This window comes from Calypte anna, chromosome Z, assembly GCF_003957555.1.
Source record: "Calypte anna isolate BGI_N300 chromosome Z, bCalAnn1_v1.p, whole genome shotgun sequence".
NCBI lineage: Eukaryota > Metazoa > Chordata > Aves > Apodiformes > Trochilidae > Calypte > Calypte anna.
This window is the reverse complement of record NC_044274.1, coordinates 49,229,903-49,252,140: the sequence shown is the minus strand read 5'-3', so window position 1 is coordinate 49,252,140 and position 22,238 is coordinate 49,229,903. Positions and strand designations below refer to the sequence as shown.

At 38.6% G+C, this 22,238-nt stretch overlaps 1 protein-coding gene across 1 annotated transcript in view; it reads left to right on the top strand.

Moving 5' to 3' along the window:
* The first annotated feature begins 304 nt into the window (after nucleotides 1–304).
* The window catches only part of RFX3 (regulatory factor X3), a 101,787-nt gene continuing 79,853 nt past the window's right edge, over nucleotides 305–22,238 (top strand). The window contains exon 1 of the mRNA XM_030467339.1: nucleotides 305–519. The gene's annotated coding sequence lies outside the window, so the exon portion shown is untranslated. The remainder of the gene's footprint in view (nucleotides 520–22,238) is intronic.

Here is a 22,238-nt window from a genome sequence, read left to right as displayed (position 1 = left end):
GGCGGCGGCGGGACCGGCCCAGGCGTCACCCGCGCAGCCCCGCCCCTCGGCCTGGCCTGGCGCCGCCAGCCACCGCCCCGCGGGCAGCCCCGCCGGCTCTGCACCCTCCCCACCACCGCCCGCCCGCTCGCCCGGCGGCCCGGCTGCCGCCTGAGAGCCGAGGCGGCGTCCGGACCAGCCCCGGGAGCCGCCCCCGCCCGCCCCGGCGCCGCCGGTGAGGGCCGGCTCCGCCTCTTCCGGGCTGCTCCGGCTGGGCCGCCGCCTCCTCCTCCCTCGTTCGCTCTCCCTTTTGTGAGTTATAGCAACCGTTGCCTTGTGAATCAAGCGCCATAGTCACCGTAGTCCTGGCGACTGTTACCCATCAACAACAACCGCTCCTCTCCTGCTCCTCCTCCTCCTCCTGCTGCTGCACCTCACCCCCTTCCTCATCGTCACCCACAACAACAACAACAACAACAACAACAGCCACCTCCAGCAGCCACGACAGCGGGAACAACACCACAGCCCGCCTCAGCCCAGGTGAATATTCTTGTCGGGCGCACGCCGGCCCTCCCTCCGCTCTCCCTCCCCCAGCCGCTGCCTCCCCCCTCCTCGCAGCATCCGGGCCGGGGCTGCTCCCGTGGGCTGCGCGGTTGGCGGCGGTGTGGTGAGGGGGACGTGGATTGCCCTCCTTGCTCCTCCGCTTTCTCCCGCCGCCTCCCCCTCTCCATCCATCCATCCATCCATCCATCCATCCATCCATCCATCCATCCATCCATCCCTTCTCCTCCTCCTCCTTCTCCCCTCTCACTCCCCGCCCTCTCCGGCCCCACTACCCCTGGGTGTACTTTGCGGTTGGGCGGGGAGCGGCTTCTGGAGACGTGCGGTTGGGATGGGGGTGTCCATTGGGCGGGGAGGGGAGCTGGCCGCGGTGCGAAGTGAGGAGGAAGAGAGGCTTGGCGGTGATGGGGACGATGCCACGCTACTGGGACCTCACGGACAATTACTTGGATGCGGTGGGTATGCATCTTTCTCGGTCTCTCGTTTGCCAGGGTGGGGGCATTGAGGAATAGGGGATCGAAGCTCTAAGGTTATTTATTTTAAACTCGATAAAAGCCGTGAGGGTAGGAGGAAAGATGCGGCCAGGGACGATCCTGTAGCACACCGAGAGCAGGAGGTGTTTTTTCCTCTTTCACTTGTAGGGGCCTTGTTGGGATTTGACGCAACTGCTAAATGTTGCAGATTTTGAGAACTTGCTGTCTTTTAATGATGCTGTCTGGTACGGATCACATCAATCACTTTTCCGAGCTTTATGTCACTTTGAATTTTTTCTTTTATTCATAATTAATGTTGCTTCTTATTTTAGTACAAGCTGTCTTGTATTGTGAAGAGTTGTTTTTTGTTTTTTAGGAATTTTTTTTTTCCTGAACTCCTTCAGCAGGAGATTATTTTTTTAATTACGCTTTCATACAGCCAGTGTAATATGGAACAGTGCATGTGTAGATATAATTTATGCAGACTGAGTTATTTTCATGTGGGTAGAATCCATTTCAGTTAACCTAAACTCTCTACAGTGATGAAAATTCAAGATACTGGCTGAGTTTGTGTGCTCAGCAGCAAAGAAGGGAGAAACCAAGAAATAGTATTAAAAAAGCAAAGTGACTTCATTATACCCACTGTATTTTGATAGTATAATTGGGAATAAAGGAAGCGGCAGCATTTTAGCTCTCAAGAAGCTTTAGTGGAAATTGTGTTACTAATGAAGGTGTTTTGCCTTTTTATTTTTTCAAAATGCTTGTTTGCTTCATCCTATTTGTGATGACTTTTTAAGATCTAAAGATATGTACTGTTAGTGGTGTCAAATCATACTTTATATACTTTTAAAATTCTTTCAGATAGAGTGAGGTTTTGGCATCTATTATGGCAATGAAATTTTCTTTTAACATCTCCATATGCAGTTGCACTCTCCCCTTTGACTTGCCGAATAATATGTTACTGGGGGAAGCTTTTTGAACATTTCAAAATGACTTGTTTATTTTGTTATTCCTTTATTTAGTGAAATACTTCTTGTTTTTAATCTAAGCTCTTCCTTTAATTGTATAAACATTTTTTCCCTTTTTTATATCTTTAGAACCCAGTGTAAAATGTAGGGTTTCTCTTTATAAGCGAAGTATTAATTTGTCTTACACTGGTGCTACCAATGAATGTGATAGGGGCAATTTTTCCAAGTAACTGTCAACTACAAACATGCTAAGTAGCTAGTGCATCGTTTGATATTAATATTTCTTGAGCTATGGAATAATGAATGCATTTTTCCTTTTCCTTTTCCCTCTTCTTCTTTTTCTTTGTTTTTTAATGTGTATTTCATGGGCCAACAAGAAGTTAGAAAATGCTTCAGTATTTTGAGTAATGGCTGAAGGTCTCCATGTTGTCATGTTTTTACGATTTTACAGATTTTCTAGGTCTGCTGTCAAATAAGTTCTAAAGACATTAAGAATTCATGTGAATTTAGTACAGTATTGGCTATATGGCACATTTACACCTTAAATATATTTCCTGTTAGGTTTTTTTTTTTTTGATAATTCACAAGATTCGCTGGTAGTGAAATCATTCATGGCATCTACTGTGGTTGAGAAGACAGGATGTCAGATTTTCACTATGCCTTTCTTGAGCATCCCTCCAGACAGTGGGATAGAGTACCACTCAGGAGGGAATCCTTCCTGGGTGTTGAAATCTGTCTTTGGAGAGCTTGTATGCAGACCACTGGTAGCAAAGAGGTGCATAGGCAATGACACAAACTTTCTCTTTTGACTCTGTCAGGAGATGTACAGATGTTTCTTAAAAATCCAATTAAAAGTACACAGTCTTGTCTAAAGGTCTTAGCCACATTTTCCTTAGGCAGTGACTGCAGTTTGGAAAATAGTAATGCAGTCATAATAATCTCTTTTGATATCATGGGACTATTTCACTTAGAAAACTATTGACTCTATTCTCTCTGAAATGCTGTAGTGATCACAAATGAGATCGGCATTACCTGTTCTGGTCCCCTAATGCCCACAGCTATCAAAATAGTTGGTGTTTGTGATGCTAACCAGTGTTTGAAAATGTGGTGGCTTGTAATTTTTATATTATTGGTTTTCAAGACTTGGACTGTGTAATTACCTAAATGTGTTCCGGTGTATCTTAATGAGCCTATCTGGATCATATGCTCCATTGTGTTGTTAGTGAGCTAACCTACATTGTACTGCTGTGGAGAAACCCTTTCAGTAATGTAGTGTAGGCAAATGAAATGGGAATCAAAGCTGCAGTGCCATTAAAGAGTTTAAAGGGTGCTTTATTTATGTCTCGATTTCTTAGCACGATCCCATTTCTTGTTCCTGCCTGATACAGTAATTCGTTAAGCACAAAACTGTGTAGAGAAATAAATGTTGGCATTTCTTTTCCTTTACTAAACATAACACTGAGACAGAAGGCTGTACCCTTTTACTCTCTCTCTCTTTGTATCTAAAATACAGTCTAGTCTTTAATCATTTCAGTAAATTTTGGTGGTGCTGGTTTTCATGCCTTACCTTGTCCTGTTCTAAAACGTCTTCTTCCTTCTTAAAATACTCCATGCTAGTTGTATTGTTACCTGCTGTCTCCAAAAGCTTATCAGTTGCAGGTATTGTCATGTAGAATACTTAAAAAAATGAACAGGCTTTTAAAAATAAAAGATATATAAGTCTTGAAGTCCTTTAAAAATGTTTTCATTTGAAACGTTATGAATTCATTGTAATACAGACAGAATGAAAATTAAGCTTTCGGTGGTACTGCAGTGTCCTTGTAGCTGGAGTTCCATTTCAAAGTCTGTGCCAAATAAACGTGTTAGAATTCCAAAAGCAATATGTTTTTAAATTACGAGTGAAACTTTTTTTTTCTGAGAAAAAGAGCTGAAAAATTAGTGAGGTTTTAAAAATGAACAGTTTAATGGTTAAGACAATGTTTTTCTGTAAGACAGTTTTATTATTTATATATATGTGGTAAAGCTGATTCTCAGTCATAACAATACTTTTTTTTCACAGATGTAACATACACCCATAGTTTGGAAGTTTAAGGAGAAGTACACGTACTAATTTGGCTAAATATAGTTTGTTAGGACAGATGGCTGATTTAAACAGGTGTCACTTTCATTTCTTGTGTATTGAGTTGAGACTTCCAGAGGTTTACAAAAGAGCTTCTTAAAGCAGGTGGTGAGCTCTACTTCTGTGATTAGCAAAATGTACTTTTGGAGGAAATTATTTTTCTCCGTGACTAGATGTATTTTAACAGTCAAATGTGGTTTAGTAATTTAACCTGTCAAATCAATGATGTTGTTTATTTCGGTGTGAAATTTAGTGTTTTATGACTGTGTGTGTAGCTTTAGTCCTGCTTGATGTAACCTTTAGTTACATTTGATGGAACATTTTGTTCCACTAAATGTTCCACCTGTACTTTTTAAACTAAAGAATGTATAATTCAATTTAATTTCATTTCACAATATTTACAGTATTTTCATTTTCACAATATTTTTAATAAACATTGCCTACAATTTTGAATAAAGGAATATAATTTCAAAGGTTTGGTGTTTTTTTTTTTTAATTAAGGTCTTTTTTATACAATAACTGCTGCTTATTCTTTCTTTCTATTAGATGCACCAGAGGGTGCTATGCTATTTGGAATACCAAAAGGAAAGAAAATCCTAAAAATTCTTTCATTGAAATACACCGATAATGTGTATGGAATTTAAATAAATCTTACAACAAATTTTCTCCTTTCTTCTGTTCATTGCAATATAGCAAACTTAGTATTTTGGCAATATGCTTGAAATCATGGAAGAAATTGGCTGTTCTGTTTCTGGGTATTTCTATATGTGTTCATATTTTCTTTCTGAAAAATCTTCCTGAATGAAACTAAGGTTGCATCTTATCTGTTACATATGAGTTGCAGAAGTGACAGGAACTTTAGTTGACTAGTATAGATGTCTTTATCAATCAGTAGTTCTGGAAAAAAAACAATGCACCCCTCCCCACAAAAAAAGCCAACACCTCTCCCCTCCTCCTCAGAAAACACATCAGAGAACTAGTATAAACTACATATTTATGAGTACCACTATGTTTCAAAATTTCAGGAATTTTTCTATGGATTTATGAACCCTACAGTTTAAAATTTTATTGTTTTAACTTGTATAGTTTAGAAGTATCCATTGTTTTTCCATACACTGTAATTAATGAGCCAGGTGTGGTTTTTTTTGTGTGTGTGTGGTTTTGTTTTTTTTTTTTTGTGTGCGTGTGACTGGATAATGGAGTCTAGCTCTGTAATTTCCCTTTGAAAACGAGTAAAGGTGCAGGCCAGTGCAGGGTCAGTACACCTTAAATTGCACGGTACCTTTTGTTGTTTTTCCTATTTCACCATAGTAATGTTCCACCGTTGCTTGTATTTGGTCCCCTAAATTCAGATTTAGTGGCCAAAAATGAAAGGATGTTGATAGCACTATATTTTGAGTTCTATTTAATAAACAAATTAAATGCTTTATAGCAGAAATTTTGATGAAGCTCGGAAGTTTAAATTGTAGCAATTCAGGCTCTCTGTCCAAATTCCTAATTTATTTCCAACCTCTCTTTTTAAATTCTTACATAACAGTGATAGCTACACCACAGGAATATCAAAGTTTGTTTATTAATAACTAAATTTGATTGTACTTCTAATATTTTTGACTTCATTAATGAGAGTGAAAAATATGTAGCACTATTTTTAAAGCTTGTTTCATCCACTCATGGATATTTAGTACCCTGAGTATATCCTGGCTTTTGAGAACTTCTCTGAGTTCTTTCACTTTGTTCTTATTGAGGTCTTAATTTAAATAAGTTTATGAGGTTGCAAAGGCAAGTACCATGTCTTTAGGTTTTATTCAGGCTTTGAATGCTGCCACCACAGCTAATGAGTCAAAGCCTTGTTTACTGTTTATCTGCCAAGTAAATGGCTTCTCTCTTCTGTTTTATTACCTCATAATAATTAATCTAACTGTTTTTTCTCTTGCATACTGCCTCAGGGATGCTTTATAAACACTTAAACTCATAGTTAAATCATGCAACATTACAAAGTAGGAATAGAAACAAGTAAATCTGTTAAAAGGTGCAGTATATCATTTCGCAGGTTCCATTGAGTCAGTTTATTCTACTTCAGCTAAAGTGTTCTGATTTCTTGTCTGATTACTTCTTTTCTGTCATGTTAACTATACTTCACTTACAAAGAATTGAAAAAGACTGATAGGATTCTAGGACAGAATAACACGGTTAGTAAGGTTATTTACAATGCTTCTGTGGAGATAAAATCTGAAAGTACATTTTTAACTCCAGTGAGATAGCTTATGTCTGCTGAATCTTCAGGTGATGCATTGTATATTGTTTTCAGGGTACCTTTGGTCTGATTTTCTTTTTGCCCCCCAAATGTACTTAAATCTGCCGAGGGAGAAAGAGGAGCAGTCTTGCATACGTTGCTCCCTTATAGGCTATCTGAAGAGTTTACTCGATAGTGGCTGGATGACCAGAATTTTGAATATGAGCTGACATATTTTGATGTGATCTATTGCACATTATTCACAAAATATTTACAAAAATTGCTGTTCATTAGTGTAGCCCCATCTATCACCTGATTTTTTCTTCCTCATCTCTTGGTAGTGTTCTGCATTGTGAAGAGCTTGGTGCAATTTGACAGTGCAATTTTGAAATGGACTAAGTCTAAGCATGACTAAGTCTACTCACTATAGGTAGGTGAAAGGAAAAATAACAAAATAATTGTAGTTCTCTTGACGTTGGAGGCACTTCTGCCTTAAGTTAAATGTCTGGTAAATTTGAAGATTATCTTTCTTTTTAACTGCTGCAAAAAGATCACTCAGTTCTCTGTCTTGAGCCTTAACTGCTGTATTCTTACCTTAATTATTCTTTAGCTTAACATAAGCAGGAGTGACAATGGAGTTACAGATTTAGTGAAAGAAGAATGTGTCCTACTCCACATTCCAGTTCTTGAGCTGTACGTTCTTCCATTAGGAAAGATGTAGCTGTACATAATGGATTGCTAATTTTCTAGTCAAGTTTTTATGTACTATGTGTATTATTCAAATTCAATGTTAATTTCTTTGGGTCTGAGAGAATTTGGAAAGATACAATTATGAAAAAACCTCTTGTCTTAAACCAGCTTGCCTTAGTTAAAAAAAACATAGTTGCTTTTCAAAGTATTTTTTAGGACAAGAGTTGATCTATAATTGCCATTTAAAAATAAAATTTACTCAAAATTTCTTACTGAGAAATCTTACAATTTAATGACCAGATTGTACACATTTTACAGTTAATTAATGGTTAACTAAATAGCTATCACTCTACAGACAGTTGCAGCCATTTGTAAAATTATTATATGCTTATGAAAAGTAGATTACCTATGCAGAAAGATCTTATTTTATTTAAAGTTGCATTAGCCGTGACTAGTGAGGAGGTGTTGAACTGCCTGTGTAGTACCTGACTTACTGAAACTTTTTAGCCATAAGTTGAAATCAACATGCTAGTTGAGCATGTGGTAGTCATATCACCATGTGGCTTCCTGTTTAATATTTCATTCACTCTTGTTTTATTTGGTCCACTCTGTGTTAAGCCACTCCCATCTAAATTGCAGTTTGCAGAAAGAGTTGATAAATAACGGTTCCATATTAATTTTATTGTTTTCTATCATATTTAGTAAATATAAAAAAATGTAGAATCCAGTATGTTTTTAACTCTTCAGAGTTGATTCCGTGCAATAGTCATAGCAATTTCCTATAACTTCTAGAAAGATTATTCTTTGGGCAGAATGAAAGCTCTTCTGTGAGCTACACCATCCTTACAGTTGTTCTAGGGAGTAAAAAACATGCTTAGCTACAGAATGAAGGTAATTAGCACAGAAATCCATCTTCATTTCCTTATTTTATGGAAACCCTTTTATGCTTGGATTTTGGGTTTGAAGAGAGGCAAGTATCAATGAGCTAAAATGAGAGCATGAATCTTTGTGGTATTCTCTCTTCCCATCTTTCTGGGTCCTTTCTGACTGAAGGTTGTCCTGAGTTGCTCTGTTAGTCTCCAACTCTCTGAAACTCCTTTGTACTGTAAGAAGCGTAGCTCTGACAGGGTATTTCATGGAACAACAGTGGGCAGGTAAGTTTAAAGAGGTTTTGTGCATTGGGTCTGTAGTTGTGTGGAGACTAGAGGGGCTTAGGATTTCCCAAACCTCTGCCTAGTGCACAGCATTTAGATTTTGTGGCTGGAGTAGACTTCACCAGCAAGCTCATGTCAAACCAAGGGAATGTTTATTTGCAATAGACTGAGAATCAAAATTGGTCCTACAAAGCAATAGCATAATTTGTCATGGAAGTAGTGATTCTGGTTTATGAAACAGTGTATTTCATAGTATTTTAAAGGTTGTCTTTTTAATACTGGTTCACTTGCAGCTGTTTGGTGTTGCTTTTTAAAATGCTGTTATTTGAAGTCATCCAGATGGCCAGTAGCTGAACAATATAGCTCTATGAACTTGTGCAGTCTGAGCTATGTCAGTTACTGTCTTATATCTTTCTTCTGGGAGGCAGCTCCTACAAGGATTTAAATTTCAGGTACAAAAATTACCTGCCATGATCCTGATAAAAGCCACAGAGTCAAGTTTCCTGTTTTTAAAGGGGCTTGAAGTATTTTCACTGCTTGTCCTTCCTTTAGCATATACTTCTCCTCACTGAATTCTGAAGAAACTGACATTTCCTGTCGTAAGAGTTAGATACAAGATCATGATGTCAGTGCTGTGACCAACTCTGTTAACTACATTCTCTGTGGCCTTGAGTCACAAGTTGTGTATCACAAGTGTATTTTGGGCAGCTGAGATGAAGTTTTATGATTACTTTGCATGTGGAAGATGACCTTTTAAGTGTTTCCACTGTTACATTGCGGAGTGACATACTAGGTTATATGGCTGGGACCTGGAATAACTCGGTGCTGGAAACCTCAGCAGCTCTTAATGGCTTGTGTTCGCTGCACAGTCATAAGTTTGGAACACTCGAAATTTACTGTGTCAGCATAGTTGTGCTGTTGGCTAAATGTTATGATCCAAGGATGGTACCTCTTCCGAATCTGCTGAATTTTTCGAAGGTTCAGCATCAGCAGGCTTACCATCTATAGCCTAATTTTGCTTCTTCTGACCCTCATCCAATAATCTGCAAGCTACAGGCTAGGAACAGAGTGGCTGGGAAGCAGTGATCTGGAGGAGACCCTGTGTTACCTGGTTGGCAGTGAGCTGAATGTGAGCCAGCAGGGTTCCTTGGCCATAGGGAAAATCAGCAGTGTCTCTTTGGCTGTCTGAACAAGGGTATAGGCAAGAAAATGGGGGCAATTATTTTCCCTTCCATCTCCACACTTGCTAGGCAATGTCCATGTGTAGTTTTGCCATCACCATACATCATCACCATACTGTTGTGAAAGGAATGACACTGCTAAAGTGGACGAAGGTCAGCAGAGGGTGACTAAGGCAGTCAGGAGCTGGAACACACATCTCTGTGAGGAGGGACTGAGAGACCTGGGCTTGTTCAGTGTGGAGAAGAGATCGTTTCAGGGGTCCTAGCAGCACCCTTCCCTAATGCATGCAAGGAGGCCATCAAGAAGATGGAGCCAGGCTTTTCACAGCAGTACATGGTAGAACTGAGACACAACGCTTGTAAGTTGAAACAAGAGAGATTTAGACTGAAGATAAGGAAAACATTTGTCCTTGGAAGGGCAGGCCAGTGATGCAGGTGGGGCCAAGCAAGTTTTTGCCATCTTTGTCCTCAAGAGATTTTCAGGGCCTGACTGGATAAAGTCCTCAGGAACTGGTCTGGTGGCATGTCTGAGTGTGCTTTCAGGAGGAAGGTGGTCTCAAGAGCAAGTGGACAAACTCTATCATATCTCAAAAATTATACTAATAGTATGCAGTGTTGGTATTATATGTGTTCTAGGTTAGGTGCTTATCTTCCCATATTGGAAATGAGATAGCTAGTGGTATTTAATAATAGCGTTATTTTACTGTTAGTTGGCAACTGTGCAGAACAGTGAAATTATGTTATGTAGTCTTATGTCTCTGTTTTAAGAATTATAAATCAAATTCAGTTTTTGTTCATGACACATGCCCTTAATAAATATTGTCACTGAATGTTCTTTATATTTGAATTGTTTTCTGATTCTCTATGTGTGCAGTGGATGGAGTCTAATAAAAGAAATACCAAACAATTGTAAAAATCATTTTAACATTACCTTTCATTAAACCATCTTTTGAAAGTACTAGTGTTTATATTACTTGAGAATGAAGGGTTTTGTGAGATTGAGATAATTTGAAAATTTGTGTTAATAGTGTAACCTTTCTATATCCTTTCAAGACAGAAACTAAACAAGCAAGGATTCTTTGAATCCAGTTGTGCAATTCTCGGTATTCCATTTGCATTGTAAGTACAATAACTGTAAACACAGAGAGTTGTTAACTATTCTCTATTGTGCAGTGCTAGTTTGATTGGTGACATTCTTTGCCTTTTTATAATTAATGGCTTTTCCCTAGTATTTATTTGCATGTTCTCCATTTCTCTGTGCTGCACTGGTGTTCAGTATTCATTATTTCATTTTGGTTTTACATGTACTGCCTATTTGTTCTGTCTCAGTGTTTTTTCTTTTGAGGGAAAAAAAGCCATGCCAGATAACCTTAGCTAAATAAGAATGATTATATGTGTTTTTCCGCAGTTTCACGTTTTGACATGCTTTCTAGGGTCAATCTTAGCTTAGAGCTTCAAGGGCTGTTTCTTTTAGAGAAGTGCAGTGATAACTAAGAAGGATTTTAATAATTTTAGATTTTTTAAAATAAATATATGCCTTTAATCTAAAAACAAATGTTGAAGTGGTTAGTTTTAAGTGACACGTGGAACAGAATTAGAAGTATTGACATCTCTCCATCTAAGATGGCTGAGACTTGTTCAAATGACTGTCTTTTAAGGGGCTGTGTACTGTTAGTATGGAAAAGCAGAACAGAATGAACTGTTTGGAACTCAGTTGTTTTTCCAGCAAGGCAGAAACATGTGGAAGTCTTTTGGCACGTTTGGGTTATGGGGTTTCTTTATATCTTTATGTATGAATTAATATACATTCTTACATTAAAAATATCTCGTTATTTCATAAGAGCCAAAAATCAAACTTTATATTTGAAACATATTTGTTTATAACAATGTGCTGTGAATAAATTTATGCTTGTGAAAGAGAACATTGGGAAAAGTCCCATGAGAAATCAAACAAGATTAAAATGAATATCTTAAATGTTGTTGTTCAGTGTGATACTGAATTTCAATGGTGTTTGGTAAAGCAATATTCTTACTATAAGAATATTTCTTTGTCATTGCTTCCAACACAACGTTTCTTGTGTATTTCCTCCAAAATTGCTATTGCTCCATTTGCTCTTGGCTTGATACACCTTTTTTAGAAAGAAAAAAGAACACTGTAAACACACAGTGAAATATTAGTTGCCTCATGCAACTATACTGGGATGGAAAAGGACACGGATACTTTTATCATCAGTTACTGTTTGTCTTTTTTTTTTTTTTTAACATTCTTTTACCAAAGCAGAGTGAGATTCATGAAAATAATTTAAATACAGTATTAGGAAAACAATACAGTTTTAAAATTACTGTACTTTAAATACATGGATACACAGCAAAACAGTACATTTTTAAAGACATACTTAGGATTCAGATTTTGGGGTAGGGTGCTGGATATCTCTAGGACATAAAGCAATATTTTAAAATAAGGTAGCTTTTTCCAAATGTACAAAAATTTATAATTTGGATACTTGTTTGCTTGTTTTCTTTGTAAAGACTTAAAAATTGATCATTTCTTTTTGAGACACAAAATTAAAGTATATATCACTCCTTAAATCTTCTGCATCAACAATTTTTTCTTCCTTTGCAGTGTATGCTTTAGTCCTTTTCTGCTGCCTTATTGTCACTGATGGCAATGATACTTGTTTATGTATATTTGTAGTTATAATTTTCACTACTTTTGGCACTCATGCTTAGTTATTAAGCTCTGCAGTTCAATATCCAGTGTTTTTTCCTGTTCCTTTTTGGATGCCTGGTGTGCATGTGGTTTAATATTTAACAGTTTACCTGAGATAGCAGGATGTGACAAGGCTGCTAAGCATCACACATTGCTGACATGTATCCAGCTAGGCTGTGGGGATTGCCTACACCTACTGATCTCTGCTTCCAGGGACTGCACGATTCTTTCTCTGCCAGTGGCCAATTTTCCTTCTTGTTGGCTAATCTCTGTCTTTCTTTCAGGGTACTTTAGCCTGCTTCATGTCAATGTACACAAAATAGACACTAAAAAATTACATTCCGAGGAACATTCTTTTAACCATTTTTTTATAATTGGAAAGGAAGGTATTGAGAAGTTCAGAATCTGTTTCCCTTACCAGTAACTTGGGAATAGACAAACCTCCAGACTATAGGAAAAAATCATATTGAGGAGTGAGGAGTTCTGAGGGTATCTTAAAATAAAATTTTTAATTGTTTGGATATTTTGTGTTTGGACTTCTTTTGTTTTGTTGGGTTGGGTTTTTTAGGTTGATTTGTTTGGTTTTATTAGTTACTTTTATTAGTAACTTTAAAAATTTTGCTGTCAGCTATAGTCAGCTTCATCATCAGTCAGGGGAGGTGGTTCTCCCCCTCTTCTCTGCTCTTGTGAGACCCCACCTGGGCTATTGTGTCCATTTCTGGAGTCCCACACATAGGAAGAACATAGAGCGCCTCGAATATGTCCAGAGGAGAGCCACTAAAATGATCAGAGCACTTCCCCTCTGAAGACAGGCGTCTTCAATTTGGAGTTGTTTAGCCTGGAGAAGAGAAGGCTCCAAGATGACCTTAAAGCAGCCTTCCAAAATCTGAAGGGGGCCTACAAGAAAGCTGGGGTAGGGCTTTTCACATGGGTGTGTCGTGAGAGGACAAGGAGAAATGGTTTAAAATTTGAAGAGAGGAGATGAAAGTTAGACATTAGAAAGAAATTATTTTCTGTTTAGGGTGGTGAGACACTGGCAGATTGCCCAAGGAAGTTGTGGCTGCCCCCTCCTGGCAGTGTTCAAGGCCAAGTTGGATGGGGCCTTGAGCAACCTGATGTAGTGGGAGGTGTCCCTGCCCGTGCAGGGGGCTTGGAACTGGGTGATAAGGTCCCTTCCAACCCAGACCATTCTATGATTCTACAATTTTGAAGTAATTCTGAGACTTAGGCCTGTCCAGGACATTGATTGAGAGTTCTAAAGGACCAAGGGGTTCAGGAAGGCTGAAAGCTCTTCAAGAAAGAAATCTAAAAGGACAGGAACAGGAGAAGAAATGTCAGGGAAGATGACTAGCATGGCTGAATAGGGAGCTTTTGCTGAGGCTCAAGTGAAAAAGGAGAGTTTACCTCCTTTGGGAGAAGGGCAGGCATCTCAGGATTACTATAGGGATCTAGTTAGGTCATGCGGAGAAAAAAATCAACATCCTGTTGAATTAGTCAGGAAACAAACTGTGCTAGTGTGTCATTGTATGGATCCATTTTAAGGACCAAGCTGGAGGACGTAGCATTCTTAACTATGGTGCTGAGAACAACTTGGGTTTGGTGCAGGCTAGAACACCCTCAGATTATTAGCAAGAGTGGAGAAAAGCCCTAATTCTGCTTTTCTGCATGTAATCTCTTAGCCATTCTCCAGAAGGTTTGCAAAAATATTGCTGAAATAAATGAATCTGCAGAGATATATGTAGGCTGCATAATTCAGCTTTCATACTGTGTAAAGTGACAATGGCACACCAAGGCAGAAGTCTGTTTGACTGCAAGGTCTTTAAAGTAACCTACAGACCTGATGGACATCTTTTGATATAGAGAATAAATACTAATCACAGAATTACCTTTGTAGGAAAAGACCTTCAAGATCATCCAGTCCAACCAGTAACCTAGCACTGACAAGTCCTTAACTAAACCATACCTTACTAATAATAATACCTTCAGTGATGGTTACTCCACCACTGCCCTGGGCAGTCTGTTCCAATGCCTGACAGCTCTTCCAGTGAAGAATTCTTCATAATATCCAGTCTAAATCTCCCCCGGTGCAACTTGAGGTCATTACCTCTTGTCCTTTCACTTGTAACTGCACAGACCAATCCCCACCTCTTTACAACCTCCTTGCAGGTAGCTGTAGAGAGCTATAAGGTGCCCCCCCCAGCCTCCTTTTCTCAAGGCTAAACAGCCCCAACTCCCTCAGCAGCTCCTTGTAAGACATGTGCTTCAAACTTTCATAATTTTCATTGTCCTTCTTTGGACATGTTCTAGTAGCTCAATGTCCTTTCTGTAGGGAGTGGCCCAAAACTGCACACAATACTCAAGGTGCAGCCTTATCAATGCCAAGTACAAGGGTAAGGTCACCTCGCTGGTCCTGCTGGCCACACTGTTCCTTCTACAGGCCAGGATGCCATCGGTCCTCTTGGCCCCTTGGTCACACTGCTGGCTCATGTTCAAGGGTTGTCAGTCAGCACCCCAGGTCCCTCCCTGCTGGGCAGCTCTCCAGCCACTCCTGCCCAAGCCCATAGCACTGCTGGGGATTGTTGTGGCCAAGGTGCAGTACCTGACATTTGGCCTTACTGAAGCTCACACAGCTGGCCTCAGCTCATTGATCAAGCTTGTTGAGATCCCTCTGCAGAGCCTCCCTCAGGCAGAAGGATGCTTCCACCCAGTTTAGTGTAGTCTGCAAATTTCCTAAGAGTACACTCTATCCCCTTGTCTAGATCATTGATAAAGATGTTAAACAGGATGGGTCCTATTACCTATCCCTGGGGGACACCACTTGTGACCAGCCACCAACTGGATTTAACTCCATTGACCACAACTCTCTAGTCTGAGACGTCATCTAAGTTTTTAACGCAGCAAAGTGTATGCTCATTGAATCCACAAGCATCCGGTTTCTCCAGCAGGGGGAAATGTGTCAAGATAGGCAACATCCATCGCCTTTTCCTCATCTTATGAGTGGCTCACCCTGTCATGAAAGATCATGTTTGTCAAACAGGATCTGCCTTTCCTAAGCCCCTGCTGACAGGGCCTTACTAAGTAGTATTATGCCAGTTTAAAGCAGTTTGAAGTATTGTTTTAAAGTATTGTTTTACGATCCGAGTATGAAACTAATGTATTGTTCTGTCAGGCTTTATATCCATGCGAAACATATCGTGCAATTCCATTGTACTAGTGGGTGAAAGTTGAAACTAGGAAGGGTTTTGAAGTTTACGGTTACAAACTTTTTGAAATGCTGAATTAGAGGAACTGTTGCTGTTTCTTGTAGCATGTAGTAGAGATCAAATGTATTGCTTTTGTGCTGCTTTTCTGTTTTCTTGTTTGTTTACATTGTTCAGATCTGTCATTGCAACTTTTCTGAAGGGTATGCCTGAAGTTGGGGGGTGACTGAAGAGAATGTTAATCTGCTGAAATAAACTGGTTAGAGCCAAAAGAGGCAGCCTGTGGTGTTTTCAATGCTTCTCAGACTGAAAGTGCTGCATAACCCTTTTTGGTTGCATAGCAACAGGCTCCTAGCAACAATAATTGAATTTCCAATAGCGACCAGGCCGGATGTAGTAATAAAACAAGAGTACAAACAGTTTTCATGGTTTTCTTTTCATGATAAACTAGTCTGAATTTAGAGGGATTCTGTTTTTCAAAGTGGCGAACCTCTTTGCTAAATGAAGATACTTTTGAAAAGTTGTGGTACTGAAACCCTGACAAAGCTGCATATAATGAGTGACTTCCAAGACTGGTACTTTGACACACAGGAGAAAACAAAGCAACACTGAAATAGGGTATTTAATAGTGACTTTAAATGGCTTGTAAATTTCAGCTTCTTTTATACATTTATCTGTACTCTAACTTTGTAGAAGTCCCTAGGACGTGTATGAATTCTAAGAATATGGCCCATCACAGCTGAATTAATGAAGTGGAAAAGACACTACCCCAAATGAGGGGTACTATTTGGATTTTCACATGCTATCTTTGGAGAATGTGGCATCAGCTATTGCTGGAGAGTGGTTGCTAGTTACAGTCAGGCTTTTCTGAAGTTAGTATTTGCTCTGTTATTTTCTCTTGATTCAGCTATGCAGCAGTTCTCCTATTTTTGAGACACATGTTGATTTAAAATACCCATATGCAAAGTCTTGTTCTGTAAGATACATAATAAAGTAGGCTATGTCAAATCGTTAGAATTCTAACAGTATTTTAAAAAGTTTAGAAATCTGTTGTGATGATAAAAGGGGGTAGTGAGTAAAATTGAGCAACTTAAATAAACTGGCAAGTTTATGTGATACCAGTCTGTAGATATTTCATGTTTTCAAAGATCTGTCATGTGGGAAAGGTTGAAATGTATGGGCAAATAGGTGATTTTGGATAAGAGACAGAAATTGTCTCACAAAATTATGATGAATGTAATTCCAGATGATTACTTTTGAGTTTAAGTGTTTTGACCTGGCTGAGTTGAAAATTGAAACACTGGCTGCTGTGCAAAAATATAGATCTATACTAGATAAACACCTATTTTCATTTCCTGTATCTTATTTTGGGAATAGTAACATTTGAAATGTCACTATGGTAAAGGCCAGTTACTTAAACAGAAAGGCCAAATTAGTTATTTGCAAGCTGTTATAGTCCATTAAAGTAACACTTTCTTTTTTTTTTCTCTCTGAGTAGCTGAAAGCTGTTCCAAAAGTATAAAAAACACATCTTTAGTTAATGGTGAAAGGTTGACTCTAGGAGCTACACAGCGTAGAAGAGAATTATCAAGTGTAATCAACTAAATGTTAGAGACTTGACTTGGATGTTACTGTGTTCTGCTATCTCGGTGGATTCAAATGTTGATCAAGTGGTTTCTTTTATCCCAGGAACCATAATAACTGGATTCTGAAAAAGGCTTACCTTTTAAACGTATCTTGGACTATGTAAATAGTATCCTTCTCCTTAACTGTTCACTAAATGTTTATCTTCTGCATCATTTAACACAGGTTTGAATATATTCAAGAAAACAAAAAAGTTTTATCTGATTGTATTTGAAAATTAAATTTAAATGTAGCATATATAAATCCAAATCTAGAAAAATAACTTTAAATGTAATGTGGGTCATCTGAGCAGTGTTTAGGCAAATTGCTTTAGCTTATGCTAAGTTTCAGGTATGTGAGTTCTCTTAGTTGAAATGCAAGACAAGTGCTAGTCTGAACAATATTTTTAATTTTTATGATGTTTGTAGTTTAGACTATCAACTCATTTAAACCCTGGAATTTTAAAATTCTGAAAAACTGTTTCAGCAGTGTGATCTCATCTGAGTATGACATTTACTCAAAACTGTTTGAGTAGCAGTTGTGGACTGCTAATAAATGTGCATTACAGAGGTGTTTGTTTGGCAAAGCGTCCAGTACTGCCACAGCTGGAGAGCTAGGAGAGTTTCAAAGGTTTATGACTGAAGGTTAAAACTGAAGGTTTATAATTTAAAAAGAGGTTAAAATCTGATAATGAAATTCTAGCTAATATATAAAAGCAGAAATTAAAAAAGCCAAGAACATACAGTGTCCAAATTCATAGATGATACCATTCTAAAGGTATTTTAATCAGTTGTTTTATATAGTAGAGTTGTGACATTTTCCAAGGAATCTGAAACATTTTCAACTTATGCTATAAAAATAGTATCCAGTATTTATTATGGCAAATTAATAATCCTGAATTTTGTAGATGGCTTTCAGAATTTCTGTAGGGGTGTAATTACTTTACAGAACTGCTGTAATTATTTTTGTTTGTTTATCCATATCCTTTCTCCCAAGCAACCGGATTTCTGTATATTGGGTTGGTGCTTATCTGTATTTCTAGAGTCAATGATGTTGCTCATAGTAGTTACTTCCTAATAGTTTTCTTATTGGACAAACCTGAATAACTTGTTTTGCAGGTTACCGCAAATTGCATCTAGACCTAACCTTGTGGGCTATTTGCTTCATGGTTAAAAAGCCCCAAAGCCCCCTTCCCATTTCAAAGAAAGAAGCAGAAATTAGATAATGTTGTGTGCCAAATATGATAGTAATGACTATTTAGTTGCTTCTTATGAGGCTAAAGTGAAAACTGTATATGAAACGATACTTTGCATTTTTTAGTCCTTTACCCTTCTTGTAAAATGAAATTTAAAACCACCAGTATTTAAGGTAACTAGAAGAAGGAGAGGTCAGAGAACGATAGTGTATAGAATGTTCTATACACTAGAATACAACAGTGTAGAACATTCTACACTGTTCTGTAGAGTGTGTAACAGTAACAGTAGAAAATCTTGAGGACTGAGGAACAAAAAGGAAGGTTAAGCAATAGAGATATTTTAATATAACAGTATGTAAGTTTATGAAATATGTTTATCTGCTTGGAAATACAGAAAAATGAGCTGAGAGGAAGTAGACCACTGAAGTCCAAAGGGCAACAGAAAGGAGGAAGTTTGGCAAAAAAATCTGTTTGGTCTGTTTACCTGTGCATCTATCCCTTCAACTGAATTTTCTTGCAGTTTAATGTATTGTGGCATTCTGTTATATAATTGTTCCTAATTTCTTTTTTGATTACTATTATTGACAATCAAATGTATTTCCAAAATTTTCCATTTCATGTAGATGTGGCATATTCTCATACTGATTAAGTGTAAAAACAGTCATTTGTAGATGAAACAATTATTATATTTTTTTTTATTTAATGTCTGTAAGGTAAAAGCATAGTTTATCATAAGGAGCTGGACACCAATTCTGAAATAAACTTCTCGTCTGTTTTCTGTTTAATTTTTGTGGTGAAATCTTTTTTCAATACACTAACCATTCCTAAAGTAACAAATAGGAAAAATAATGTTACTTTATGTACTGTTAGTGAAATGTTGTGTAAAATTGCACAATGTTTAAAAATACAAGTTGTTTTATGTAAGGAGTTTTACGTATTGAACGCTTTCAAGAAAAGATCCATATTGGCATAAAATGTTCTTCTGTCATTGTCTACAGAATGTAATTAATTTTCTGGGACCCAGCTGCTATTTATGTGCTACTAGAGCATCTGTGGTATTTTATTGAATTAATTTACCAATATATGATATTCACCGTGGGACTGTATACTGTATTTATGGCACAATTATCTGCCAACAAGAGCGAAGTATATAAATGAACTGTTTTTCTGCTTAATTAAATACTTTAGACCTAATTTAATGGGCCTGCATCACATAAACATAGCATTTAATCAGATATAAGTACAGAATGCTGTTTGTGCATTTTAGCTACATTTGTGTATATTAGTATCTCTCTTCTTGCTGTGCCCTTGAAAATTTGTTAGTGACTTGTATCAGAAAGGTAGATGTAAGAAGCTACAATGCAGTATTGCAGTTATCTAGAAAGGACGAAGGTATACAAAAATAATCGTTGCTGATTACCTGTTGAACATGTGGATGGAATTTTCAAGTTGGCAGATTAACTAATGCCTGTTAATTCAAAATGAGAGCTGATGTTTCAAGAAATGGGCAAAGCAAAATTAGTTTCCTTGTGAATCTAGGACAAGTATAGAAAGGATGCAGAATTTTCAAAATACCATTGTCGGGCAACTGGAGAGTTATTTGAAAAATTATTTGTGAAAATAATTTAGTTTTACTTTTAAACTTCATATAAGAAAACTCCATTGCATGGGTGTATCTCTCTTTACTTTGAGAAATCTGAATATTATGTTAGCATTTGTATTTTCTTTACTATAGCCCAACCTGGGTAAGTGTTAGATTCAAGTCCAGGACATCACTTTCTAATTAGGAAAGTTACTTGTGTTTATTTGCAAGAAAGTATAAGCATGGATTTCCAGTTGTCTGGAAAACAGTCTTCTAAAAGTTTGTAGCTTCTCAGTTCCTAGGAAGTGACCATATACTTCAAAGACTAATGAAGCCAGAAAGTTCTGCTGAATCTTGCTATTTATAGGGAAGTGTAAAGAATCTTCAGGTATAATGTGATCTAATTTTAATAGTTTGTACTTATAATAGTGACCTCGGATTCCAAGGGATCCTTGGGGTCTGGCGGTTTTGTGTGTCACTTGTATTACCTGAAGGAGAAATAATAATTGTAACAATGGCCTCACAAGGATTTGACTATATGCACAAATAGGAATTAGAGCAGAGATGGGTAGGAGTTCAAAAGTGTAAGTAATCATCAACATGTTTCCAAAGTTGAAGACTTAACTTTAGCTTTCCTTTAGGTTGAGGAACCTGTGTTCAACTGTGTTCAACTTGAGTAGCGTTGTAAAGTTTGATAGTGAATTGGACTTATTCTGGTATTTAAACTCTCTTTGAAAACAATGTTAGGTGTGTATGCTACACTGGAAGCCAACGAAAACTTAATTTTTGATCACATGTCCTCTGGGCACCAAAAAACTGTGTGGTCCATTGTGCAATGCCTGATTGGATACTGTAACTTCCCTCATGCTTTGCTGTTACAGGAAGGAGTTGTGGCTTCTGTCAGATGAAGAGTCCTTTTTTAGGCCTTTGGCAGTGTAAGTCTGAAGTAGGCAATAGTAGCTGCTTTGCAGGAGTACTTGCCATCTTTGTGCAACTTGTTCATCCAAGCAGGTCTCGATGCATTCCTGTCTGCATTCCTTTTTGTTGGAACACATTGCTTTTGGCTTGGAGGAGGTGATCCTTGAATACTGACCAGCTTTCTTGGGCTCTTTTTTTTTTTTTTTTTTTTTTTTTTATGGCTTTATCCCATGGTACCCTACCAAGCAGATCCCTTGAGAGGTCAAAGTCTGCTCTACTGAAGTCCAGGGTAGTGAGTTTTTGCCCTAAAGGTCTTGATTTCCACCATTTAGGGTTTGTTGCAGCCAAGGCTGCCCTTAAATGTCACATTCTCCACCAGCCCATCCTTGTTGCTGGGAACAAGGTCCAGCATAGCACCTTTCTTCATTTGTTTCTCTTCCACTTGGAGAAGGAAATTGTAATAAGGGCATTCCAGAAACTTCCTGGATTGCTGGTGCCTTGCTGTGTTGTCCTTACAGCAAATGCTGGTTTGGTTGAAATCCTCCACGAGCTTGTGAATGCAGAGCTGCTCCTGTCAGTCTATAAAGAGGACTCATCCACTCGGACTTGCTGGTCAGGTGGTCTGTAGCAGACCTCCACTTTCATATCATCTGTCCTGTCTTCCCTTCAATCAAGGTCTCAGTCAGCTCCTCATCCATCCCCAGGTGGAGCTCCATGGACTCCATCTGGTCACTGATGTGGAGAGTGACACTCCCTTCTCTTCTCTCCTGCCTGCCTTTCCTGAAGAGCTTGTACCCATCCATTTTCCATGCTTCCATCATAGGAGCCATCCCACAATGTCTCAGTGATGCCAGGAACATTGTAGCCCTGCAGGCATGCACACATGGGTAACTGCTCTTGTTTGTTATGGTTTGTACATACACATAGAGGCATTTAAGTTGGGGCCCCATTGAAGCTGTCTTGCTGTCTGAGATTACGCTTCCTTGCATTTCAGGTATTCCTGCTGGTTTGGAATCCTTCTCCAGGCCCAGGACATCTGGCACTGTTCTCCAAGTGGTGGCAGTGGAATGTCACCCGCTAAGGGTTGATTGAATATCCCCTCAGCCAGCAACTGTAGTTTGAAGCCCTCTTTACTCAAAGCAAGCCTATGACCAAAAGTTTGAGAGATCAGAGAAATCGGACCTGATCAGCCCCTAGGAGATCAGGTTTCTCTGGAAGCAAGTCCCATGGTCTAAGTAGCCAAAGCCCTGGCTGTCACATCCTCCCTACTGTAACAAATCTGGTTTTCCCAGTTCTGTTGGCCCTTTCAAGCCCTTTCCCTTTGACTGTGAGAGCTGATGAAAAGACTGTCTGCTCTCCAGAGTCCTTCACCTCTGCTCCCAGTGCTCTGTAGTCCTTCACAGTCGTCAGCTTGCTCCTGGCTGTATCACTGGTACACATGTGAAACAGCCAGAGTGGCTGATAGTTGGTGGGACATCCTATCAGCTGGTTCTTCTTGTTTCCATGACAGGGCTGTCTTGCTTGGCTCTAGCAACTTACCTGCTGCAGCATAGTTTTCTTCAGTCTGCAGAATGGTGAAGCAGTTTTGTGGGGCCATCTTGGTCTTTGAGGGAGGCCTTTTTTTCCCCACTGGTTTTTATCTTTGAAGTCTT